We start from the raw sequence: 27910 nt of genomic DNA, 5'->3' as shown, positions 1-27910 counted from the left end.
GAGAGAAAACAGGAAAAAAATGGTTTAGCTGACTTTTACAAATGTATTCTGTCTCTTTTATAGATAAATATATTTATCTGAAACGTGCTCAATGTAAGTTGCATCTGCTCAAGAGAAAATGGAAGAGATGTGAAAAATTTCATATAGGAAGTCCAATGCTAATTTTTCAGCTGATCTGGTTAAACTGAGAAGAAGAAAAAAAAAAAAAATCAAAAAAACTTCTGACTACTTCTGTGAGTGAAAGGCTGCCGTTCAGTAGGATTCAGCTGCACATCAGTAAGATGTGCTAAGTAGCTCTGATTAATATTTGCATATTTTCAGATGATCACTGGATATTCTCAGGGATGTCTTGAAGTCCCAGAACTGACATCAATGATGACAATCATATACTTTGTTATCCATCATTTATGCTTTTGCTTAATGTTTTTCTGTCCATACAGGAAACAATATACAAGCCATGCAACTTCTATGACAAATCCATGCACCATGAGTAATAATATTCAGATAAAGTAAAACGTGCATGAACCTACAACCTGAAAGCTATTTATGTGGTATACAGAATGGCTGTTTTCAAAGAAAACCAGTCCTTGTCTGTGAATGCTTTGATTAATACAAACCAAAAAAAACCCTTACCTTAGATTTGTAATAATTACTTCACTCAGAGCCCTATCTGCAAATGTTGATTCAAATAGTTATAGAATGTATCTGACTGCTTTGACAGAAAAATCAGTGCTATATCAAAAGGTGGTATTTTTTTTTCCACTATTCAATCAGACTCTCAAAGAACTAAGTGTATGATAGGTGGGCATCACTGGTAGAGGTAGTCTAATAGCATAGGCATGATTTTGATCTCGACATGACCAAAAAAACCCCTAACCCAGAAAACAGAGTAGGTGGGAAATGAGAATGTATCTTAGTGTGTTATTGGGGCAGTTTATAGTGGTAAGGTAAATACGGCAGAGCAGTACATGCAGGACTGATAACAGACAGTGCTTCCTATTTTTCCTTCTGTCAAATATGGTCAATGATAACAATGTAAACTTGTACCCTTACCCATCTGTTGGTCTTTACATAATGCCTTCTGTTTTGACTTTTTTCCTCCTGTTCAGTAGAAGGTGTGAGTCCTAATTTACTTGTTTACAAAACCTGTGCTTAGATCTTCTTGGCTTGGGTTATCTGTTGACAAGAAATCCAAATAACAGAAACAGAGATTAACTTTCTGTGAAAAATAGAGCTTGTGCACCTGGATAAACTGCAGAGCCACAGGAACTATTCTTGAATAAACAATTCCTATTCTTGTTTCCCATAGGTTATTTGTAGCTGTTGCCATCAGAAATTTTGCACTGTTAATGAATGTTCAGATTATTGTGTTCTGCAGTACTTGACATAAGCCTTTATCCTTCTGACATGAGACATTATCCTTCTGAGAAGTGAAAAGCTTAGAAGAATCTGGGTGCAAGCCATCTTGGAGATAAGCCACCCAAGAAAAATCAAAATATGACATAATTTTCCCTCAACTTAAAGAAACCTCTTTGAAAAAGAAAAAGAAATCAATGTCCCAATGTCCATTTTTACTTTCCAGATTTTGCTGAAATTTTTCTGATACTGTGCAAAGGCAGCAGTTAAAGCAGAGACTTGGATCTAACCCTTGCATTGTGAAAATCTGAGTCCACTTCTTGGCATATCTACTTGGGCTTTAAAGATTATGACAACATAGATAGTAGACTGATTACAAAGAGTCGAGTCAAACACATGAACTGAATCCAAACAGGCCTAAACTTGTAGGAATGTTTCAATGTAGAGCTGAACTTAAAGCCTTGCACCCTTCTTTTGTAGACAACAGAATCTTTGAATGAAAAAACCCTTATGGGTAGCATTTGTTTCAGCCAGTTTGGACAGATAGAATTAGATGACAATTGAAGTGAAAAATTCCCAGTGCCTCGTTCTGTGCTCCTTTGCAGGGATAGTAAAATCAGTTGTGTTGGATATGCAGAGCATATTTACCAAGCAATTAACTGCCTGGAGCATAATTTTATAGATTAAATTGATAACTTTGGTTCGAAATAGCTGTCGCAGATCAAGAGTATTCTAGGAGGCTACTCTTCTCACTGGAGGCTGTGGCTAAATATCCTTTATTTTACATTGCAGTGCTCTTTTGGTAATGATCACAGATAAAGTCCAAGTAACTCAAACTTACTCATTACATTTAACCCTTTATTAAATTTTATGTTTGAGCAAAGCTCTTAAAAACATAGTCTCGTTAAAAAAGAATAAATATTGCTCCACAAAAAGCAAAGTGTTCATTCTGAACTGCAGAACTGTGCAGCCATGCATCAGACCTAAGTATACTTACAGCACAGTGTTAATTGAAGGGATTACATGTATAAATTGAGATTATTTTCTTAGGTAACATGTCTGTGTCCTACATTATGCTTGGAAGTGTCTCAAGAATATCACTGATTTTTCCTTATTTATTATTTAACCATGCTCTATACTTTAAAATAGTTATGCAATACTTTTTAAGAATAGGACAGTAGGACTTCCAAGGTATTTGTGATGTATTTTCATGTTACAGAAAGACAAACATACATGTACGTCCAAGATGATACACAACAGAGATCTAGCAATTTAGACAAAGGCAGCATTCTTACAGTCTTTCTAAAACATGTTCTAGTCCATGTATTTCTTAAACTGAACAGGTCAGAAATAATGCCCTGCAGTTTTGATCTCTGACACAATAAAAAATGGTAGACAGAAATGAAATTATGATGGCAGCTTGTAGGGATTTCTGAAAAGCTCTCAGTATTGGCATGCAGAAGACCAACCTATCAATTTTAGTGAACTTGAAAGGATTTTAAGAACACATACTTAGTAGGGATGTTTGAGTATGTGCTGAGCCTCTATGATTCTACATATTAAATATTACATATTGCTGCTGCCAAGGGTAAATGGTTCCTTCCCATTTCTCTGAATGGTCTCCTGTGAATCTAGCATGTCTTGGATCTAGAAGAAAACAGGCTGCTGAAAGGTTTGTATGTGAAGCAGCAGCATATCAGTGGAACACAACAATCCAAGGCAGAGAGAAGGAAGGCAAGCGAAATTCTACTTAGGATAAGCAGCAGGAGATTATAAATAACTCACGGAAGAAGAGGTGAAACTTGCTGATGCACTCAGAGATAAGGTTGAACTTGAGAACGGAAAAGTGTGACATTCTCCTTGGATACAGTTCTGGGAAAATCAGCATGAATTAAACAGTTTGTGACTGCTGGCTCCTTGCTTGACATCCTCGGTCCCATTTTCCAAAAATACTAATGCCTTTGGCTTTGATACCTTGCAGGTGCCTGGATTCATAGAAAAATCACACTGCTGCTATTCAGTCCATAACTTAGCAATTTTTCTCATTTTGTCTTTAAATGATGCCCATTCTAGTTTAAGAAAAAAGGCTGGAGTTTTGCTGCTGAAGAGGTGACCAGGGACACAGAGATGAAGGTGCAATTCTCATCTTCACTACAACTTAGCAATCCTTAATGCTAGCTTTCCTGGCTGTTAAAAGGGCTGATGCTTCCCTTGAATTCCCTTTGTCTTTCATCCCTATTGGGACTTTAAGCCATTTGAAGAAGGTAGTGTTGGTTGGACACTTGGGCTGGTAGGACCCTAAGATGGCTATAATATCAAGAATTCTACTTTCTGAAGCTCTAGCTTTAATTTCCTCACTCCAAAGAGGTATCACTTTGTGGTGCTTCATCTTTCAGCTGAAGTGAGTGTATTTTACCCATGTTCATCCGTGTCTGTCATCACTTGGAATTTGCCTGTATGTTCATTGGTCATTTGCTTGTTGAAATACTAGTAGAAACCATGATGACCCCAACAGTATTTCTGGCTCAGCCACTTAAAGACACTGTATAAAAGGTGTTTCACAACATTGTCAAGAGTTTTAATGATACATTCAAAATGTGCAAAATGAAGGTGCAGCTGGAAGCTAAAGGTAAACTTTTCATCCACTAAGCTTAGCTAGTTTATGATAAACTAGACCAGATATTTCAAATAAGTAAGAAAGAAATGACCCTCTAATCCCAAAACAACTGTTTGTAGCCTTTGCAGACTAAGATACATTAACCTGTACTTCCCTAATTACCTAAAGGAGCTTTTCAGCTTGAAAAAAAAGTAAAATCTTCAGCAAGATTTTATCTGAATAATTGTTAGCTGTATCTGCTTCACAAAGTAATATATATTTATGGAAAACTTTAATACATAGGGAAATAGTTACAAACTATTATTCCACAATACTGCAGCTCACCTTACTGCAAGCCCTGTCAGAGAGTATGCGTGTAAATTCCTCGTGGTACTGTGAAAACACAAATACATACTAGTCTAACCAAGTCTTTTAAATGTATCTGGTTTATGTTACCCTTAAAAAAATCACTCCCATTCCACTAGGCTGTTTGATTTAACAACAACATAAATAAATCAGGGGTTGTCCTGATACTAGCTGACAAATTACCTCACTGAATGTGTTTTCTTCACAGCTGGGAACCTGCTGGCCACTTTTATTTCTGATTGCACACACTGTTCATAGTCATGTAATACCACTGGAATAACTGCATCAATTATTTACATAAATAGTTTAAAAATTCTACTTAAAAAATATATTCTGTTTTTAATGCAATTGAACTGAAAACAAAGACAGCTAGCACCGTATGACTAGAGAGGTCTCCATGAGCCACTGGAAAGCACTTGATTTACAGACAGCATTTGGAAAGCCAAATGAATTCTGCAGAATGTTTATATAAAAGCATTACTCTCCATAACTTCCTCTAACTGGACTGTCCTTTCATTTATATCTTTTTCCATCAACTCATTTTGAATGACTCATCACACCTAAAAATAGTTTAGATTTACTTTATCTGTTTATACTCAAAATAACACCACAAAATGGATCGTGCCTACATGCAGTTATCTGAGAAAACCTACTCTGTTATTTCAGTTCATTCCTTTTGGTGTCTGAAAATCACTGAACCACATATTAAGTTGGTATAAATTTACAAAACCATAAAAGTCAAGGGAGTTACGTGCAAGAATCTGACCCCAACTTATAAAGTGTAACAAAGATTACTCTCTAGGCCATAGAGAATGTCTCACCTTTAGACAGCCTTTTAGACAGCGTGACTGCAGTGCTGTTAATGGCATCATCCCAGATCTATGTTGGTGTTACTTCAGATAAATCCAAGCTTCTTGAATTTTTATTTTTTGCATGTGCTGGAGCAATTTTTCCATGTAGCAGGAGCTAGCTTTACACCACTAGAGCTGAAGGAGGAATGCCGTGAATAGCAAGCTTTTACCCTGTCTGGGACAAATCACAAGAAAGAAACAAAACCAACTATAGTTTATTATTCTGTGCCCTGCAATGTGGTCTTTCTAGAGAGGAAAAAAAAGCAAAGAAGGGATAGAGGAACTTCAGGGGAAAAAGTGGGACTACAGCTGCACACCAGAGAGCTGGTATGAACTTTTAACAGTAATGCTTACCCCTTGTACACATTTTTGTGAGCACAAAGCTCAAAAATATTCTGAAACACTTAATACAAGTAAGAACAGCACAGATATAATTTAGCTGTTATTTATCTATTTCAGAAAACAGATTTCTGCTTCAAGCTATAAATCTTTAAGACCTCTAACTTTCAAACAGTGCATCACAAATTTGCCTTCCGGTTTATAAAAATCATCCTAATATGCCTCAGCACTGCTTTCTTTCAAGAAAAGTCTACAGAGAGCCAGCTGTCTGAGCTGGTCGTGTAAGATTTGTGCATAAGTGTCTCTCTGGGAGTTTTGTTTTGGTTCTATCATTTAATATTCATGACAATCTTCATTAACCTGCCAACTGAGCCATCTTAGCATCCTGCCTCCAGACAAAGTCAAAAGTTTATTCCTAGCCCACACAGCTCCTGGAAGCCTACATCTCCACATTACAGGCTATTTTGGCTTGGAAATCTTATGTTTAAACTAACAGGATGAAACAAAAAAAAATCCAGAAGAACTGCTAAGGAAAGGATAAAGCAAGAACAAGAGGATGTTCAGTACTTCTAGTTAGCAACAACATGGTTAAGCAACTAAATTAATCTGATCATTCCAGCCCATACACCAAGGCTTTGGGAAAACTGACAATTCAAATGTGGCCATTAATAATAAAATGTGATGGGGCAAAAGGGGAGGAGGAAAATCCTTGCTTTTAAGCTGCATGGAGTAAACTGTGCCACCTTAAAATTACTCATAGCCCACTGCATATCTGTCAAAATAATATATAAATATTAGGAGAACTAAATAATTTCAATGTCACTGAGAAAAAATATATTCATGCTAAAAGCAAATTCTGTAATTACATTATGATTTTAATGTACATATTTTTTCATCAAGAATGTCAGAATAATCAAATTATGATTAACACTCTAGACAATTCAATTACACAACACCCAGAGAAATCCATGGGATGCTGAGTTTCAGCCTCCTCTATCAAACAGAACAAAATATACAGTAGGTCCAGTCCAGCCAATGTGGAGCAAACTGAAAAGCTGTCGGAGAATCAAGAAAAGGAAAGAGTGACATGAGAAGGATGGAGTGATCAGTGGAAGAAGGAGAATAAGAGTAGAGAAGGACTCCTATAATTAATCAAGAAAGAGGTAATAGAGATTTTGATGCTGACAGCCACAGCAGAGTAAGAGAAGACCAGAGCCTGCCTAACTGCATGGTTGGTTCCTGCCATTATTTCAGACTAGCGTAGTGGGGAAAGAAGATACACACATTTTAAAGAGAGAATTGTTGAGGATTAAGTTTTACTTTCTATCGTACCTAGTGATTAGAAGAAATATATGGTGAATTCTATTTCTCCCTCTAAGTTTCTATGATGGTTTTTGTTCAACTGCAGTTGAACAGAGGGAAAAGGGGAGAGGCTTACTTGTTGCGTGAAGGAGAAAAAATGTTTTTCTTTACTGTATACTACACCCTGCAATGGAACAACAGGGATGGATTTGTCAAAAAACAGCAGCTGAGGGAATTAAGAGCTCACTCTTAAGTCAAGACATGACATCTCATCATCTTTTCCAAGGAGGGATACATTTTCCAGAGGGAACTAGTCTCCTAGGGGTGATACTAGTAACAATGTACTTCTAGAATTACCTTTCAAAAATAGAGAGTTTGATAAAAGATCCTATGTAAAACTTTAGGTAACAGATTTCTAAAACTTGCCAGTGGATAAACAACTTTACTAATGTTTCTTCCCTACTGACAAAAGATTTAGGAGACTTGAGGAATGTGAAATACAAATATCTAACATGACGAATAGCTGTCTATACATAAAATGAAATTACAAAAACAGGATCAGTAAAGAAGAGTAGGACAAGGGCTTCTTAGTTTCTACCAAATGGGCACCCCAAATGGGGATGCAGATATCCTGAACTAAATCACCGTTCACCTGCACTTCCTGGGTGGAACCAGCTCAGTTGTGATGGGGAAAGCATCAGCAGCTTTCACCAGACTGTTCCCATGCCATAAACCAGCACTGCTCAGTCTGGTTTTAGCCTCCTGCTGCCTTCTGTAAAATCAATTCTACTGCACTTAGGCTGGTTTAAGACTCTAGCAACAGAAAGTCCGCCAGGACTCAAAGCCTGTTATGAAATCCTAACAGGAAGACCAAATTTTCTAGCATCTCTTTTCATACTTCGCATGTCCTTTCATAAGCCTGATACTGTGAGCTGTTTAATAATGATAAGCCCCCCAAGTACGACATAAATATTAAATGAAAGAAGAGTAAAGCATAATGTAAGTTACTTTGCCAGCGGCTGGGCTTTCCTGTACCTCAAAGGGGAGGAAAGAGCACTTGTTTTCTCCAAGTATGACTGTTACGAGGCTTATACACATTACAAAGTCTATGCAGAAAATAATTATTTTATATCTTTAGTAAAAGCTGGCTATCAAGACTGTTAAGTGCCTGAACAACACTAAAATTAAAATAAAGGAAAAAAAGGCAGCAAAAATAAAGGAGAAGCAGCTCCTACTGCATACCAAATAGCAATTCAATAAAAGAAAAAAGTATTCTCAGACTCCTTGCTGGAAGCCATTTTTTGAAAGATTCTATATTATCTTCAAAGCCAGCCATAAGCATGGCTTTATGACGATGTGGCATAGCTGTTGCATTTTCAAAAAAAAGTATGTGCCCATTAGACTGTTTCTGATCTCCTTATAGTCACAAGCTATGCTCAATATTGTTTATCTTCTATAATTTGTTAGATCATGTTTTACCCTCAAGTACATTTAAGTATTGCTCTACCCACAGCTGATTCAAAACAGCCAGAGGAAGTAGGAACAGGACAGCGAAGTATGCAGTAATAGGTAACAGGCCTAGAGAGAAGGTTTAGAGAAAGTTTCAGTTCAGAGAGTAGCTATTTCTGTATAAGCAGAAATCACCTACAGGCAATTTTCCTTGTTTTTAGGAGCCTGTTAACTTAGATATTTATGAAACTATTAAGCTGTTCCTTTGGAAACAACCATAGCAAATGCTTCTTAAGGTGGTTATGAAGCACGGGTATTTTTCTCTAGAAACCTTCTTTAGAAGTAATAAAAAAAAAAAAAGAAAAAAGAAATTTAGTTCTTGTAAATATACCATCAAGGCAGCTAAAAGACCAATCAAGGTTTGCTTCACATTTCAGTCCACATTTTCCAGGAACTCCCCACTAGGAAACTTTATTAAATTTAATAGTAAATTTAATTTAGAAAGAGTTCTGTTATCACTATATTTTTCTTCCCCCAATGTTTTCCTAGATGGATGCTTTTGTAACAGTTTCTTTGGTTTGCTTTGTTTCTATGCAACCTGAAGTCATAAACCAATTTTCAACTAGTGTACATCAATAGAAATAGAGGGCTACAACTGAGCTATGCTGATTTGTACTATTTTATAATCCAGTCCCCCTTCCTTTCCCTGGACTGCAATAACCTCCTACATTATCAGCTTTGATGTTTTCTATGGTGTACAGAAACCTACATATTTTACATTATTTAGATTAAGCACCAAAAAAGGACCTCTCTAATTATGAACATAATTACAGATCCACTTTTCTTCCATAATTCTTGAATTAGACAGACATTTACTTTTGACTAAAAATACACTGGAACTTCAGAGCTCTGTACTGCACTCATCTGTGTCCATTACTATCCCTTTCCCTTCATGTCTCCTTTTGCAGAGTTTTAATAGATCCACACTACAGGGAGTTCTGACAACACTAGGACAAATATTGTTGCAAGATACAGTATAGGATAATTAATGATGAACTCTGAAGCAATCGCTAAATCTAGCTGAAAGCTACAGAAAGAAACCATACATTATGGTGATGATTATTCTTGATTTTGCTGGAGAAAAATCCCCAAACATCCCCCCAAAACTCAAAGCAAAACTCCTTTTCTAATTGCATGCTAATTTACAAAATTAAATAACTCCCCAGGGGTTTCACTGCCAGTCTAAGATAACAACCATACAATCTGGCTCTTGCACTAAATAACCACTTCTGATTACTGTTTTTATACATAATCAGGATTAGACAAAGATCTTTCCCAACACTAACCTGGACAAGCTAAATTCCAGAAAGAGTAGAGGCCTTAAAATATTCAGTATAGCAAAATGCAGGTTTGTCTGCCCTAGACTTTAAGAATACGGCAATGAGCACATCCCCTGTTTAAGGCTTCGTTTAGACTGTTAAACACCACTTCTGGTATTCTTAAAATTTCACCATCCGAGATAAGAGAGAGCAAAACTTCTTGGATGACCAAATGCTGTTTAGGTCCTTTAAAAAGAAGAGAAGCTCAAAAGAATTGATAACAGCACATTTCGAAATACAGTAACAAAACCCACCTTTTACAAAGAAGTGGGAGGCACACTTTCCCTGCTTGTTTTCCTTAATGGCTACAGAGAAAACCGACAGGAAACAGTGGAACGAAACTGGTTTGTAGTCCTAGAGAGGAAAATGGTTTTGAAATGTACCTGTGGGCAAACAGAAGATCCAGACAAATACATATCACCTCCCAAGCACCAGCCCCAAGACAGGCAAATAAAAAAAATCTGAGCCACATGGATGCGAACACAAAGGTGCGTATATAATTTTAGCAAAATGGTGCGACCCAGCCAGAAATGTTACATATGCAGACAACCCCCCCAAATAGTGAAACACTTTGTAGAACGATCCTGAATTCCCACAAAGAAAGAAAAAGGAGCAAGAGTTTTCTGAGTGCAGCACTGATTGAAGAGAGGCTTGGGTTACTGCCAAAGGAGCTGTTTCCTATTGTCTTTTTTCTTGCTACGTTCAGGGAAACAGGACCTCAGTTTAATCCCACTTTGATTACAAAGAATGTATACAAAGATATATCACTTCATCTCAACATTTTCAACAGAAATAAACTAGAGGAGCTCAAATATTGGCCAACCATTAAAGTAAAAAGTAACTTCTTCCATGTATACTGAGAGATACAGAAAAAAAAAATCTAGCAAAGTTTTGAAAGATACCAGACTTTTAGCATTCAGAATTTGTAATCTAAGCTGGTGTTTAACTTAAAGAATTAAACAAATTTTATGAATATAAGGAAACATACTATCTCACAATATACAGATGAAACTCTTTCCGAAAATAGTGTGGAGAATTGAAGAATGGAAAAAATCACCTAGTCATCACAGTACCTTGAAACTTAAAGATCTCTATTACATTCCTCCCTAACCCCAAATTTCTGTATTATCCTAGCTAAATCACTGAAACCCTAAATTCTCAGCATTCACCTTCATAGGTCCTTCTGAAATCACTGCCTGAGGTTTCACTCTGTTCTTCCCTGTATTTCACATTGCTGAAAGCTATGTGCTATGAAGCAGTACGAAACTTTGATTCTACACGAGGGAGAGACCTTGAAGGTCTTAACCTCAAAAGGATTTCTTAAGCATTTTCCTGCATTCATTTATTTTTGACACCTCAAGCAAACAAGAGCCAATAATCCACATGCAGAAAGATTTCCACTGATTAAGCAATCAGGCTGAGCAAAACAAAGACCTGGTCCTGTACCCTCAACTCACACAGGTAACTAAAATAATCTCTCCTAATGTTTACTTTTCCAGAACAGGATTTCATAGGAAGTTCGAATGTGTCTCTTTCAATTCTATTTCAGGATAGAGAAATAAATAGAAGGTGCAGACTCTTCCAGAAAAGGGAAATCTAGTTCTTGTCTAGCTGAAGTTACTACCAACTTCAACTGGCCTGAGCCAGAAACCCCTGGCAGGAAAAAAGAAAATTTACCTGGTGCATTTCCACTATCCAGCCTAACATAGTATTTGCTTACATACTGTAACTATCAAGAAAAGCACTACTGATTTTAACTTATTATCTCAAATAATATTCAGTTATTGGCATCAGGTTATTTAATACAGTTGTGCAGAGCACAACTGAGAAGAATGGGGCTGTTAAGAAGTGCTCTTCTAATGGAGGAAAAATACATTTCTCAACTATTAATCTTGCTCGTGTCTTTCTTGTACTTATGGTCTGTCACATTGAGAGTTGGGCTGGTGTCATACCATTTCAGTCAGCTGGGCAGCACCGGATAGTTGGCTTTCCATACAGACCCATTTGTGTTTCTGAGAAGTAGGTTTTCACTCTGAAAGGCCAGTCCTCATACATGTACGGAGAACAAGAGAGACATCCAGCGGCTGGACCATTTAAGTGTATTTTTTTAACCTAACTAGAGACAAACTCAACTACGTCCTTACCTAGACCATGTTCTTGCGTGTATAAGAAACCATTTATGAGCCAACTACCAGACATACAGAACCAGAAAAAAATTATTCCAGTGGCTGAAGCACTACTGTCATCTCTGCTGTGTATTTTTCCTGCAACCTTCAGACTTCCTCGCTGCATACTCCAAGTCCCATCCGTAGTTCTCCCTTTTTCTCTTAAGCTTAACTTCATTATTTTGATTCTCAACTCAGGTGAATTGGTGTAGGTCTATTAACTTCCATGGAGCTATAATGGTTTGTGCCAACCCAGAATCTCATTCTAATTGTTTGCCATTCAGACATGTACTTTTCACATCTACTATCTTCTATTCAAATATTTTATCTAACCTTAACTCTATTTGTACTACTTATTTTTATCTGCATAGTAAATAGACTTTCCAGTCATTAGTGATATAAAATGCCAGAGAATTGGTGCTAAATCCTGGTATTAAGTGGTTTGATCTTCACGTAAGAGCAGGGAGAAAAAGATTATTAAATTTACTAATATAAATTAGTAGTATCTACAGTATTTGTTATAAAAAAATTCTGTATCTTCACTGTCACATCTAAACTATTACTTGTATATAAAAAGACAGCTTATTTGGAAACATAAATCAGCACGAAAGGGCTTATAAACTCAAAAATCTAAAGACAGGGTGAATAAATATAAGGGAAACATAGGGATAAACTTTTTGACAAAGTATTAGCAATATTAATTTAGAAGCAATTTATTTGCAAAAATCAACTTTGTCACTGCTACATGTTAAATAATTCATTTTTTAAAGGGCTTGACCCTTACAAACTTGAAAGATTTGTATGAAAAGTTCTGGTAAGAGAATAAGGAATGGGTTAATTCTTCCATATTTGGTGAATAATTGAAGGCAGGCAATTACTGACTTCACTTACAACAATGTAGGATGAAGTGTTAGGGATACAGTTAAGGGCTATGAGCAAAAAAAAGAAAAAACTTTATGCAGCCAATGGGGTAAAAACAGATAGCAAGATGTGATGACCCAAAGTTGGCAGGATATGCTACTTATGAAAAAACTGACATACCCACTATGAGAAAAAATTTGCTTCCCTTCTTACCACGTACACGTATGGAAAATCCATCACACATAAGCCAAGCAACATATCAAGGTGCAATAGTTATTCCTAATATAAAAAACAAACAACAAAAGGCTCAAGTTTTGTACTGTACCCTCTGCTAAAATATTTCACTCTACTTTGCACTTCCTTGCAAGTTTTTAACTGTGCTGCTACAAAAACACTTGCCCCAAACAAAAAATGAAAAAAAGAAGAAAAAAAAAAGAGAGAAAGTAAAGAAAGAAATGTCCACAAGGCACTTCTTACTGCTGCATAGTAAGAATTGCTTGGTATAGCATTCATATCAACATTAATTCCGTGCTTGAATTAAATAAACCATTTCTTTACTACCAAATGTCCACAGGGGTTGATTTCAATTGCTAACATCATTAGAATCTACTTTCAGAAAGACTGTAAATCAGTATATTCATAGACTTCTGGATATAGCCTACTGTGACTGAAAAATGAGAACAAATAGGTTTCCCTTATGATTTCAAACCATATTTGCTGTCATTGGAAAGCCAGACAGGCTCCATTGAAGCAACAGAGCTGTATCAATAGAAATGGAAAGCTGAAATCAGGATCTCAGATTCTGAAAATGAAGTGCAGCCTCTTTACCAATAAACTTTGGACAAGGATCTAGTTCTTTAAATATTTTATCAAAACTTTGCTCTTCTTGTGTTTTTAAAGGAGGTATCTAAGCAACGCAGAGCAGATGACATTTGGAGAATTATGAAACATTCAGTAGACCTATTTTTGAGTTTGAAATTTTTTTGTAAAAGAGTATGTATCTTGGACTTGCTCTAAGGCATGTTGTCTCACCTTAGGGATCTATCTTGGTACCCATGTGGCACACTCCTAATCAGCAAACTCCCCCTCCCCCAGGCAATTGAGAACACCTAATTGAGGAGCTAATATTCCCCCTGCTGACTATGTACGTGAGGGCTGTCTGGTTCCAATATAGTGTCCTGTGTTTGTAAGTGATCAAACAATAACAGCTGTTGGTGAACATTATCCACAATTCATTTATGCAGGTGGAGGTCCACGGCACTGATCTGTCATGTACGGCTTCATCTCAAACCTCATTAGCAGTAGCAAGTCAGTTGTCAGCAAGCCTCAGTCCTTGACCAGTCTGGGGAGGGGTGCTGAGTTGAACTAATGTTAGCTAACGCCAGGGCCTCATGTGGTGGTGGACCATACAGGTGGTGAACCATACATGTTAAGCAACACTTCAGCATCTTAAAAACCTGTATGTCAAAAAGCTATTACACACAAAGCAAGCCACAAAAGCAAACAGCAGTTTAGTACATGGCACAGGCACAGAAGAATGTGGTTTGTCTGACAAATCACAGAACTTACATTACTGCCATTTCCTCCACAGGAAATCCTTCGTGGATGCCTTTACAGCAATACTTTGTAACACACTGAGCTACAGCCCATCTAGCATACACCTCCCACCCCTCAAATTAGCTTTGATCAGTGTTAAATTAACTGTCCAGCTGCCTCACTCAAATGACCTAAGTTGAGGATTTGTCCATCTGCCAAGGCCTGAACAGTGGCCTTTGAAAACAGAGAGACAAAACCAGAGACACACCTTTTCATCAGTCTGGACTCATGAAAATCATTAAGTTTTACCTAATTGCTGTACTCTGGAGATCTGAAGTCCCTCAGATTACTGCTCTGTTGGGAGAAAAAAAAGTGACACTGGCTGGAGGTGATACTTTGGTTCTTATGAACTTCCTTCTTTCTTTCTTTCCATACTTACGCCTGTGGAAAAGTGCAGAAAAATGCATATGAATTTTCTTCTATTAGAAGAGTTACTAATTATCAGCAGGGTAATTGGTGGAATTTTCACCTGTATATCATTGCAGTTAGATGGATATCAGACAGTAACTTGAAATTATTCTTACTTTCTAGTTACCTCAAAATAATTAATAATATTATTTTTAATTTAAAGGTTAAATCAACAACTGATTAACACTAATTAAGTAATGATTTAATCATTTAGGTCTAAACGTATTAACAAAACATATTCTAATATGCCTATATGAAAAGTAAAGAAAAGAGAACATTTGAAATCTGGTTTTGTTTTGATTGTTTTTTTTTTCCTCAGCCTCTATCTGCTTTGGAGTCTGTGATACTAGGTATGAATTCACTGAAAAACAAAGAATTTAAAAACGGTGATCTATATATGGCAAAAGCTCACCCTGATTTTATGCAAGCTCATAAAAAAATACCACTCCTGAGACATAATTCTCTCAAAGAGCTTGGATCCTATTGTAACAGGCAATGTGTTACTGTTTTTTACACTGCATATTCTCTGCACTGAGGACCTTGTTTCCATCAACGACCCTCAAATAAGGATGATGAAGTGGCTATTATTGTCACTCCTCTCTCCATACAGAAAATGGTAGGGAAAAATGACATCCAAAGTTTCACCAATGCTTTACAGTTGAAACGGAGCGATAACTCCAATCCCTTGACTTGATGTTTTGTACTTTTCCAACAAATATTCTTCCATTTGAGTTCAAGGAATAACACAGAAGAACAGCTGAGGCAGCCAACTAAAACTTAAAACTAAACCTGAAACTGAGTTACGTTAACGAAGTCCTGCTATCACAGTTCCTGTCAACTTTATTACAAAGTTCCTCTGTTAAGAACTTCTTCCTAAATGTTTTTGTTATTTTTAGGCAACCTTTTCAAAGCAAGATGGTTCTTCAAGAACAGTATTAACGTGTGAATAACATAGAGAAGGAAGTGCCTGAAAGCACCCTGGTTTTGAGGTAAGGCTGCAAGCAGAGTATTTTACCACTAGAGGACAGTATAATGTAACCTCCCGGACATACTGCATTTGGCAAAGACTCATGCCTTCAACCCTGTTAGAAATCTGACAACCTGAAGAAAAAGGACTTTGTCTAGTGAAGTGAGGAGCAGAAGAAAACGGCACTTTGTCTAGTGAAGCGAGGAGGATTAAAAACCGGCCCATTACTGATTTACTGGGTCATAGACAGGAGCATCAACATACAGCGACAGCAGAGATAACTTTGGATGCGAGCATGCTTGCAAGTGCTGGGCAGAGCCGATGGGGTGTCTGCTTCTCTGTGGGGCTGGGGGTTAAGGAGAAGCCTTAAAGACTCTTAACACCGCTACGTGGCACAAATTCTAAAATACTCTCTCCTTTTTACTGGTCCTCTTACTCAGGCGAAATGGCATCAACCTTGATGGGAAAGTTGCCCAACTGAGAACTGAGTAAAAACTGGAGAAAGGCTTCAAGCAGTTGACCTGTTAACAGACTATGCACAGAACTGAAGCGATGAGTGAGTTTTTATAATAAAATTAATAAAGAAAATGTCAGGGGATTATTATTGTTCTTTATTCTTTAATATCACTATCTTGGCATTGTGTCATATGACAGAACTCTGATCCCATTTAGGTTTCTGAATCAAGTCACTGAATTCCATGTGCAGGCTCCTCTCGACTTCTGACTCTGAGATGAGCCTCTTTCCTTAGGGCCCAGGTGAAGTGAGCTTCATGATATCAAAGGAGTTAGCAGATATCTACCTACATTGCACAAGAACAGCACTGTGCACTGTGGCAAGAACAGCACAGGAAGAACTTAGGACTGGAATAAGAGAAGTGATATAGGTGAGCGTGGTCTCAGGTATGCAATGAGAGCTGCGTGCAGACATACAGCAAAATTTGGTTGGCTCTCATTTAACTTTATTTAATGACCCAATGAGCCCATATTAATGAAAAATACGTACCACAGAAACATAATACGCACATATGAAAATAAGCAAATCAAGTTGCCAGAAGAAATGGTCCCTTGTTAAGATGCAGATGACTTGGGCAGTGGCCTGAAACAAGGTGAGCTATTTAACTACTCCACACTCTGACAGAGACCAGGCTGTGTGAAGTTGCTATAATCACCTGTGTCTATTTTTCTGTCTAAGAAATGAGAAGGTGCTTACCTAACTGTGAGAACTGTAAGTAGAAAGCACTGGATAAAGAGCAAAATCTTACTGTATTACACCTGGAAAAAGGAACACAAGGAACCTCTGTACCTGAGGGAACTACAGTTCAGGGAAAGTTGTGAGATTCACAGGAAAGGAGTGAACAGTCTGCCTATGCAGCCACTGCAGTCCAGGAGGGCTGATTTACAGCACAAGGAACAGCAGATTTGAGATGAATACCTGGAAGGGACATACATCTGCACAGCACTACAGGCCATTTGCAGCATCTCCTGTGACAGCAGTGCCTAGGGCACAATGGAGAAAAGGACAATGAGATGACTGCACCAAAGAACAACAGTATCGTACAGAAAATTTCAGGTTGGTTCTTTTTTTCTTCTTGTCAGTGAATAAATTTACATCCATTCCAGTCTAGCACAGCATGCTCTTCCAGAGTTTAGAAGCAATGAGATTTCTGTTCAGCCCGCTACAAGAAAAGAGGGATCTGAATGGGGGTCTGCAGGCACTCGGAGCTAGGTCTCTGTTCTGAGCAAAATGACCACATATAACCCAGCAATTCCCGGAAGAGTTAGTTACACCCTCTTTCCTGCTGCTCTGCACCAAAACAAGGTGTATTTTCACAAACATCTCTTTCAGCAACAGTGCTGGCTTTAACACCTTGTTCCCTCCAGCTTATTCCCACCTTATGCCACAACCTTATTTGTGCCAGGACAACTACTGGTATGGGCACACAATGAACTGTATTGAGGAAAATAACCCTCTCCTACCCCCAAAAAAAGATTTTTTAAAAAGTGAATTAGTTTCCCAATCTAATTCACTATGCAGTCACACAAACTTACACTAGCATAAGTGAATATGTGGGTAAAGGTGGGGCAGCAAGCAAAAATGAACAGTGAGTAGATGGCACTACTGTGAGGAAGAAGTGTTTGTTAAACCACAGCCTCGGTGGAGGCTGAACCTGATTATTAATCGCTGCTGAAGCACATTTAACTTTGACACCAGCTGAACTATTCAGCTCTTAACATTTTAACCTGAGCACCTACACAAAACTCAGGTGGTCTTTCCAGTTAGAAGATACTGGTATAGAATTTAATGCTAAAATAGTAACTGGTTTAATTATTATCAAGTTCACAAATAATAATTAGTTTTAACTGTTAGTTTTAATAACCAGTATTCATTTATAATTTTAAGGCATTCCCTCATCCTCTCATGCCTGTTACCCACTTTCACTTGCTCACTGGACTTTCACCTCCATCAGTCACAGCACAGCTGCAGAGGATCAGCCTTTGCCACAGCCGGGGGACAGGAGGGAACAGCCAGGGGAGGAGTAGGACTCTTCCACAGCACCTCTGCTGCTGAGAACACAGAAACCTTCATCGATGCCAGATCGTTTTTAGGAGACATCTGACACTGTTTCCAGGCTGTGCTCCTCACCGCAGTTTCAGCCTCTCAGCTGTGCCAAATACAGGTACTCAACCTATTTGAGTACTTGCACTCTAGCTGAAGGGGTAGAAACCACCCACAGAGAGAAGGCAGAAACAAGAACTGAGTTTTCTCTTTGTTTGTTTCCCCCCTCCCCCCAATTTATTTATCAGCTATACTTTCAAGATAAAACTAACTAGCCCTTTTACAGGGTCAGATCTTTTCCAGCTGTGCAAGAATCAAATGAGACAGCCAGAAGTGCCCCCAGCTGGTAAAGCCGGATGCTGCCCCAAGAGCCCTTGCTCAGCTTTTCTTTACTCTTACCCAAGACATGCTTCCTACTAACTCTGTGGTTTTTCTGTTTTAGTTCCCAAACTCAGCTCTTCTGCATACATGCTTTCCCCCTCTCAAGACTACTTGATATTACCCATTAGTCTAGATTGTTCAAATATTCAAGAAGCCTGCACTTATTTTTTTTCCCAGAATTGCTGGCATGCTTGAGTATCTTTTAAAATACAATATAACTTTTTAAACACAAAATTACATAAAATAAAGGGCATCGGTAAAACCTCCTGATTTCAGGAAGGTTCACATCACTAGTTCATAATGGAATATTCAAACACACACACATCTTTAACCCAGCTGCATCTTCCCCTTGCATACAACTACATATGAAACAAACAGCTTAAATTGGTAATAGGAGAAGAGAATTTATACAAATAATTGTAAAAACAAATTTAAGGGTAATCAGTAGTCCTAATTTTTCCTCTTGAATATGGTAAATTTTGATCTCAAAAAGAGATAAGCTCTGTGCCTATTAAGAGGGGATAAAATAACTTTTAAGATCCTATATTGCATAATGCCTACATATTTGAAGGTAAGTAATTACAGACATTTTACAGAGACATTCTCCCTCTTCCCACTTTTGTCAGTTCATATTCCAAACCAGCTTTTAAAACCTTCTGTTAGCTGCAGAAAACACAGTGGCTGCTAGAATGAAGCAACAGTCAATAAATACGTTGCAGGGTAATTCCAAAGACATGCACTGTAAAACTTACAAAATTTGTTCCATTCCATATACATTAATCCTACGTCACCTGAAGAGGAAAGGCGGAAAACCAGATTTATTTAGATTTAATTCTGCTTTAAAAAAATAAATCTTCAAGATGGCATTGTAAGAATGAAGTTATGGTGTCCAAGTTATACTGAACCTTTGTGTCCAACAGTGCTTCTACTTGTTCTGCTCAGTGTTTATTTTAATTTCTGAGCACATCAGACTGGCATTCCACTTGTAGGTGTATAGTAAGAGAAAACCAAACTTGAACTCCTTTCATACAATGTACAACTTTCAAGTTTGGATGCCTACATTAAGCCAACTAAAGGTCAGAGCAGAGGAGCTGCCATTATACTTGTCATTAGAAGAAAATCGAGGCCTCAGTCCAGAAAGTATCAATGAAACTGCTTAGTTTTCAGTTGCTTAGTACTATACAGAAGTTCAGTGGTACTTTCCTAGATAGGATCCTAAATATGGATTGGGTTTCCAAGTACTTTACAGTAGATTTACCAGTATTGTTAATTGGACTGTTTCCCTCTTTACTTCACTCCATATAGTAATGCCCAGTCATGTAACTGCTTAATGCACATGCAGTCCCCTTCCTATATCACAGCTGTGCCTGGGGCTGTATTAGCCAGTTTTAAAGTTTTGTACTACATGATTTATGAGAATGATATTTGTAAAATAAGTAAGAGATAGTACCCCTAGCAGATGGGGCTTCACGTCTGCATCAGTATTCATAACCTGGACTCTTCTCTGCTCTGGCTGAAGTTACAGAGAATTCTCTGGTTTTAAAATTTTGCTAGTTTTAGGAAGAAGGTGTAGTAAGAACAGGCTAAACACCTGACCTGGCCTGATCTGCTTTTTCAGCCCTAAAGGTTGCATTTCTACGTGAGAACAGAGATGCTGTCATGCCAGCGTGAGGAAAACCTGCAGTATAACCATACGTGTGGTATTTGTTCAGGGGATAGAGAGAAAGTGTCGCTTCCCAGAACTGCTAGCATGATACCTTCCCACAAGCAAGACAATGTCTATCTTGGAGGGGAAAAAAAGAAGACAGACAAGATTCCCTACTTACCATATTATGTTCCTCATACTGTCAAGTGACCTACCACACGGTGGTGAAGCATGTGAGGCTGGCTAAATCTTGCCGTGTTATATAATTCGGTGGTAACAGAGAACTAGGCACGTTACCCAAATGACCGAGCAGATGCGACATTTAAAAATGTGTCAACTTTTCAACTTTGCCCTGGACAACCTCAAAGGAAGACCAAATAAAACTAACCCAGACTCTTCCATCATCCTGATTACCATCTTTGGTGATTATTTTACTCCAGATTTTTGCCTGGGACACTTGACTTTCCCTCTCTGTTCTCCTCAAACCCCAGCTGTGGGAGTTTTCCCATCTCCAGTGCCAATGACAGGAAAACAAGAGTGAAACTGTTGTTCTGGGTCACATGAGCTGTCACAGACACCCTGTCACCAACCCCAACTTCACTGTATGTATCTTAACGTGAATCTGAGGCAGCAACATGTCCTTAAGCTATGACACAACACTTGCATACAATCACAAAAGTCAGTGAAGGGAGCACATTCTCCATCTCACGACCAAAGCAATAGGCATGCTCTCACATCCTACTTTTGTCAAGCAAATACTTGCTCATCTAAATTACACCTCAAAGATTTTGGGGATGTGGCCTAAATTTGTACTGAGTGTGCAATTCAAATAAACTCTCTAATCTCCCATTCAAGTCCATAAAGCTATATTGCAACATTGTTTCTATTTAACCAATTTGCAGCCTAATTCATCTCTTGTAAGTTAGGTTCCCACAGTAGGACAGATAGGAAACTAATAAAGGAATGCACAGTCCAAATACGTTGAGCATACACTGCCTGCACACAGTGAGTCAGTATATGATTCACCCACTTTCATAAAACAGTTGTGACCTTTCATCTGACTACTTCCTCAAACACAATACAGAGAAATATATGTAACATACGGAAATCAGGGACCAACAAATTGGGAGAATAATAATAGCTCATCTCATGACTTTTTGCTGTTGTGCTAATCCTTACTACATGCTCTATCAAACATTTGTGTCATCTCTTGCTATCCTTTGACTAATTAACCAGATGAACTAAGGCATAGGTTGCTCTTTGTTATTAAATGAGTGAAGGCAGAGAATACCTAGACTTTTGAAGTATCAGGCCCTAGAGGATTCACAAAGTGATAATTTTTTTTAAATTATAAAAAGAAACAATGTTATATGAATAAATAATATACCAATCTGCAGATAGAGAATCTAGTTCTGTATTTTAAAAGTGACATTTATTTGTACAACTAACTTTCCTTTCTGCCACTTACAATGTATAGCTGATAATAAGCAACCCTGAGCACAAACATTAAATTTTGTCAACAAACACAGCTTACACTTAGAATTAGGGAAGGTAAGATTAACATGCTACAGCATTGCAGCACAGATCTTTTCACCACAGCATGTGAAAAATTGCAGGCATAAAATTAAACTAGACCAAAATCCTGTCAAGCACCTACTAGCAATATCCCGCCCTATTAGGCATTTTGAAACAATTAATTAAATATCAGAGAAAAAGCCCTACTTGGTGTCTAGAAACATAAGGTGATACACATCAAGAGGAAAATGTATTTTAAATGTTATGAAAGCTTTGGCAGGAAGATTGAAGCAGCACTATTATAATCCAAACCCAAAACCAGCAGAGTTGAGATAGAGGAGAAAGATCAGAGCCCCACTGGATTCTAGCAGGACATCATACATAAAAGAGACATATGATAAATCTGAAAAGCAAAGCCTAAATATATTTTCAAGGGATGCCATCCTGCAAATATTTTGCAAACGGTGAAAAACAGTGCATTCTTCTCATAATATGTGAGACATTGTAAACTGGTGCTTCACTGCATTTTTTTTTCCTTCTAAATCAGATCACTTATTTCTTAGTAGCTCGCTCTGATCAGGGATCATAGTATTCTAGGGACCATGTAACTGGTACCTTAAAACCCAGAAGAGATGTTTTCTTGGAATGCCATGGAGCTTGCTGCTCGCTACTAGGTTGTGCTATGAGTTTGCATCTAGGAGAGACAGCAGAGCCCACAGCCTGTTAGAAAATCTCCAGGGAGTGGCAGAATTGTGAAAAAGGTTGACTACTAACCAGGTGAAGTCACCACAGTGATGCTTTGCATTGTTAATGATCCGAATTTCCAACCATGTAGCTAGAGGCCTGTTTTGCAACCCCCTGGGGGGTCACTTCAAAGCCAGGGTACAGCACCTCCCTTTTCCCATGTGAATGTGGTGACAGTTTGCACGACCAAGTGCCTAACCCTTTTACGTATTGGACAATGCACTGGGTCAAAATGAGTCAACCAACAAATCATTAGTTGAAATCACAGATTTGTATTACCAAAAAAATCTTTTAAAATGCATAAGGAATTGGGTCTTATTACCCTCAGCACTGTACCAATAAATAACAAAGAGCTCCTATCCCAAACAACACACCATCTCAATTGCTGACAAGATGCCACAGAAGGAAACATAGGAACAAGATGGGGATGGATAAGCACAAAAATAGCTTGAAGAAAAGCAGAAGTCCAAGCTTCCCCTTTTCCTAACCACTTATTTATGTCCTTTGCCGGTGTGGCACAAATGCAGATGACTTAAAGCTACTGTATTCACCCTTAAAGAGAAATTTTATTCTTCGCTGCACTTGGGACTCTGTTTCCTCATTGCTTTATCAGCAAACGATCAGCACAGTTCAAGCAGCTCATATGTTCAAATGCTGATGCAAATTCTGAAAGACTGGGAATGTTTGGCAGTTACTTGAATGCTGCAAGAGGCAGACACCCGCAGGTATAGACACAACGAGGCGAAATACTCAGGTCTGCAGTAAAGCTTAATCACACTATCAAACACAGCTGTACTAGTCACGTGCTGGGGATGTCCCAGCTGCAGACTATCTCCCAAAGCAAACCTAGTTTGAAACAATTCAGTCACTATGTAATCAGCAACCATGTGACAATTTCATTTTCTCTTTCAAAACATCCAAACAAGTCTGGATTCAGAAAGACCATGTGGCTCAGCCACTGTGACTCTTTCTTAGTACTTTTTCTGCATTTATCATGGCAAATATAACACTGCTACTACACTAGGGCTGTACTGGCTTTTACAGAAAGTACTTCTGTGATCTTCATTCAGGAAGGAAATAAATGTTCTTATGTACTCACGAGATCTAAAGATTTCTCTAGCAACGTGATCTGGACAGGTTACACGTGTGACACTCAAGCATCACTAGGTTTTGAGTCTTTGTCACTAGGAAGTATCAGGTGAAATCTGTATAAGAAGATGACTATTTTAACAAGAGTATGAAATAGCTAGGAATTAGGAAAAGAAAAGCCTGCATTTAAAAGTCTTTGTACATTCTAATTCCACTTGCTTATTGTTCCTCTCCTTCCTCAGTTATAAACCAGACTGCAAGCCCATGAAGGAAGAGGTGCAGTTGAATTTTGTCAGCTGTCTTTTCCTCTCTGCTCATCATCCATCAACATTTCTGTTCTAAGATAGGAAAACCTATAGAAAGAAGTAATTCTTTACTTCCAGGTTCCTCTCTTGTCTGTGCTAGTGGGCAGGTTTAAGCAGGAATATTACTAAAATAAATTTTTAAAAGGCTTTATTGCGACATACACGTATTAAGGAGACAGTTTTTGCTGTGAGTACCTGCTGCAGACAGGAGAGTCTGCAGTGACGAATATTTTACTTCAGGAAGGAAAAAGGAAGTCAGAGGGGAGAATTGCGCTAAGGGCCCTGCCCTTGGAAGGCATTTGATTTAAAATACTAAAGCAAAGAGGTATGTCCAAGCCACATTCTTTGTTTATCACCTCTGAATGGCTATTGTTTCTGAATGCTGACCAAATTGGAACACTCACTGCAAAATTTGCAGGGTGCTCTACTCCTGGAGAGCAGCCTTTAACATCACTAACAAATCAGCTGGATGCTACAGTTACCTCAACACCCTTTATATCATCCCATTGAATTTACTACACACGATTGGAAAACAAGAAAGAAAACCACACACTAGTTTGGAATAACAAGCTGACACATCCTCCAGATATGCAGGAGTCTGAGTCACAGAGGCAAAAGGCAAAAAATTAAAAGAAGGGACTGCTGTATAAGACCATCAAAAAAAAAAAAAAAAAAAGATTTACTTTCGGTTTCTGCTGGTATACCGCTGTGGAAGGCACGCTGGTGAAAATTTTGCATAGAGAACATAATGTTGTGATTAAATATATCTGAAATCTCCTTTTTGCAGCATCACTACTGGAACGGATGGTATTATCCTCAGAGTAAGTACGGTCAGGTGGATAACAGACAAAGGAGTGCATGACTTGGGAACACTTCATTAACAGGGCTTTTATGAAAATCCACTCCCCATGGTAATTCTACCTCTTAGAAAAACTAAAAAAGAAGATGGTGCAAGCACTACCTCTTTCTGATCTGGAGACAAGCTGGAGTAGGCAGGAGGCGGGAGTAACTATGACTCTCTTAAGATGATATCATAGTTACGAACTGGGTAGAGCTGCAGAGGTTACACCTTCTCGTGGTCCCGCTGGATGCCCTTCGGGGTAACCAAGATGACCTCTGCCCCTGAGTGGGAATTATGGCTACTTCCTCCCTATCGACTGGCTTCACTAACCATTCAATAGTATTCCTAAAGATGAAGCAAATTCCTGGCACTGATATCCTATGGTTGGCCAAAACCTGTGCCCATTGGTAAAGTTGGGCCCAGGCTGACGGCCCTTGAGGGTAGTGCTGTCCGGCTTATACATACCCTCATAATTGGGTTGGGAAACTGGGCTGGCCAAGCACCTCTGACTATAGTCAAGGGCAAGACTGGGTTGGCCTCTGTGTTTGCCACCATGAAGAACTTCTAGTTCTGCTGTTGGCTGCAACCCAGTAGACACTGAGCGGTGGGGACACACCACCATACCAGACCTTGATGTGAGGGATGGCTCCCTCAGCTCTAAGAGGACCATCCAGGTGGACAGTGCAGGCCATGCAGTCTAGATGGGACATAAATTACCAGATTTGACATAGGTGGATGGGCCACCTTTACTTAACTCGGAAAAGAAACATATATACGTATGTATGTTTGTAAAATAGCAGTATGAAGGCAAATACGGTACATGCTCAAACAGTCCCTAAAGAAACTGAATTAGCGTGGCAAAGAGTAGTAAAAGATGACATTTTGGGGGCTTTATGTATTGAGATTGGAAGAGGTTATTAAGAGATTATTAAGCCAGAGAACATGACGTTCTCACCAATGCAAAAGAATAATGCCATTATTATTGGTGAACATTGTGCAATGATTCACCTGATTTAAATGCTAAAAAAAACCCCCACACTAAGAGGGCAGAATGAGTAGGTGAGATGAGGGAGACGCTGCTCCATAAAGCCATGAGCGTGGTACCTGTGTTACAGTTGTCAGTAACCTGCAACTTCAGTATCCTAGCGGAGTAATTAAAATGATGATTGAAATTGATGTGGGAAAGTCAAAAGTGAGAAGTTTCTTTAAGAAGAAATCTTAGGATGGTTGAGAATTTGTAATTCCACAGTCAAGGAGAGGATAGTTTTGGCTAAAAATGGTGTCTTCTTTCACTACTCAAGTATAAGCAGTAGTTCATAATAAAAAGTACTACGTAATAAATTAAAGAGAAACAATAATAATCCATATGAATTGGGAGTTACAAAGGGAAAAAAAATCAATAAGGCAAACTAGAAACATCAGTGGAAAAGTCCACAGCTGACAGGACTAACGTAACATGAAGAATTTAAAAAAAAAAAAAAAAAAAAAAAAGTATCAAGACTACAATAGTCCTAGCAGTTATATAAACCCTTTGCCAAATGGAAATGATAAAACTTTTAATAGTGATGCAGGAGAGACAGAAATTTTTAGAAATATTTCTATTCCATATTTGGACAGATGTTCTTATGTCACATGATGACGTCAAACAATTTTCCAGTCCCTTAGTAACCAAGCAGAATGTTATACAACAGGTACTAGGAATGAACATTTTAATATCAGTCAATCCATCTAACTCACACCTAAGAACTAAGACTGAGAAGACCTGAGAACTAATCATGTTTATTTTAATAAATTAAGGCATTCCAGGGAAATTCCTTTTGACTGGAAAAGTGCTACTGTTGTGCCAATAATAACAAAGGCCAGCAGGATGACTCAGAGAGCTGATGGATAGTTAATCTGACGTTACTTCCAGGTAATTAATTCTTTATTAATTTTATAACAGCTTTAAGTACTGGAATATAATTAATATCAGTCAACCCAGTTTTGAGACAAATGGATCTTGTAAAATAAAGTTATTGCGTTGTTTGATGAGACAGACATTTGGCTGATGAAAGTAATTGTATATCTGCAATATATTTGTGGAAAGCAGTTGACTTAACAGTGTATGACACTGTCATTATGAAAATTAGCACAACACGCTATCAATAAAATGTGTTAAATGGACTGAAAACTGAAAGACCTAACAAAGTAATAATGAATGGAGACTTATAACAAACTTTAGAGTTTCATGATTTGGAAATAAATATAAATCATCAGTGATTTGGAAATAAATGTATACATCCACGATAAGATTTGTGAGATTAATAAAACTGTGAGGATGAAAACTGAAGATAGTCATGTAGAACAATTTCAATCACTTAATAAACTAAGCCAGTTCTAATTAAACATGCCTTAATACAGCCAAATGCAAAGAGATTAGAACTAAAAGCTCCACCAGCAGCCAAGTCTCCTCCCTGGAAAACACATGGTCCGAAAGGTACCATGGATTACAGGTGACAAACAGCTGACATTGTAGCACACACACCCCCCCACACCAATATGATCCTTGTATTTATAGATGCAAGACCAAAACAGCTTTATACAGCTATAGGGAACACTGGTGAAATGTGCAGTGAAACATCACACCAAGCTTCACATTTTAGAAAGAACGTTTTGAAAACAGAATACAAAAAAGCAGACAAAATTATTTGAAGAGGAAAACGTCTTACAGTGACATGTTTGAAGGAAAGACTTAAAGTTCACTTGTTAACATTATTAATGAGCTTGACTTAATATATCACAGAAAATACTGGCTCCTACAGGGTTCTCTAGCATAAACACAAAGTTCAGGTAGGAAACATGGCATATTAAACAAGTTATTTATAACTTAAATTACCATGGGAATTCTCAATGGCATTAGTTCTTGAGGTCTTCAAGTCTGGATACCTTTTTCAGTCTTGTAGCTCAGCATGTATTTGCATGCTTACTGCTGCAGTTGAACACAAAATATTCTATACAGAGGTAACTGGGTAATAATGACCTATGATACAAAGAGCAAATTAACTGACTTAGTTCCTTCTAGCTCCCTCCCCCCCCCCCCCCCCCCCGGATACAGTAAATATATTTTACTCTCTTCCAAAGAAGCGAACTGACACCACTTCACTAACTTTGGAATACTTTTATGTTGAGATCTGCCAGAAATAACTAAAGATTGTCAGA

The 27910-nt window shown here is 38.0% G+C and overlaps 1 long non-coding RNA gene across 1 annotated transcript in view; it reads right to left on the bottom strand.

The window, feature by feature from the left end:
* Positions 1-2540: 2540 nt before the first annotated feature.
* Positions 2541-27910, bottom strand: part of LOC104322360 (uncharacterized) — a 59238-nt gene continuing 33868 nt past the window's right edge. Inside the window, exons 3-4 of the long non-coding RNA XR_011327445.1 lie at positions 5140-5344; positions 2541-3898 (exon numbers count right to left, since the gene is read on the bottom strand). This is a non-coding gene — a long non-coding RNA (uncharacterized lncRNA). The remainder of the gene's footprint in view (positions 3899-5139; positions 5345-27910) is intronic.

This window comes from Haliaeetus albicilla, chromosome 13 (genome assembly GCF_947461875.1).
Source record: "Haliaeetus albicilla chromosome 13, bHalAlb1.1, whole genome shotgun sequence".
In the NCBI taxonomy this organism is placed as follows: domain Eukaryota; kingdom Metazoa; phylum Chordata; class Aves; order Accipitriformes; family Accipitridae; genus Haliaeetus; species Haliaeetus albicilla.
This window is presented reverse-complemented; position numbering and strand designations above follow the sequence as displayed.